Here is a 732-nt window from a genome sequence, read left to right on the forward strand (position 1 = left end):
AACAACAACAACAACAACAACAACAACAAAGTAGCGTAGTTAAAGCAAATTATGCACAAACTAGTATAGGCTTACTAGATAGGTCTTTGTCCCTTGTTCAGTCCTCCATTGTTCAAATCTTCCACTAATACAAGAACATCACTTTTGAAATAACTGGAATCACTATAATCTTACTGTATAGTTACCATATACATTAACTAAGATGCTTATACAATCATCCCAATGATCCAATTTAATATTTATTTTTGTGATAAGAAGAATGCAGCCAGTCATAAAATTATTTCAAAATAACTACATATCTTTAGTTTCCTTTATTGAGGAACACAATATCTTGAGCTGATGGAGTTAATAATATGTCTTTAAAATCCCCTCTTTCTTTTCTTTAGCAAACAGGTTTATTCTTTCACAGTTTAGGAAGCTTGAAGTCCAGATTCAGGGAGCTGAATCTAAGGAGGGATTTCTCTTTGTTTCCTGGCTCTATGAATTTACCAGCACAAGACCCTGGCTCCAAAGAATGTGCTTTACTCCTGGCTCTTCTTTCTTGATAAAAATCCCTTTTTCTTTTTGTCTTTTATACATGAGAGCTGATTCACATGTCTCATTTCACAGTCTCCTCCTCCAAAAATTATCTAACTCCAAAGTATCTTCTTGTGAATTAAGAAACATGAATAATTATAATAGTCTTCTAAGAAAGGATCCCTCAAAACAACTATGAGATATCATCTCACCCCA

Source organism: Elephantulus edwardii, unplaced genomic scaffold (assembly GCF_000299155.1).
Source record: "Elephantulus edwardii isolate Elephantulus edwardi_28Jun2011 unplaced genomic scaffold, EleEdw1.0 scaffold00026, whole genome shotgun sequence".
NCBI classification, from domain to species: Eukaryota; Metazoa; Chordata; class Mammalia; order Macroscelidea; family Macroscelididae; genus Elephantulus; species Elephantulus edwardii.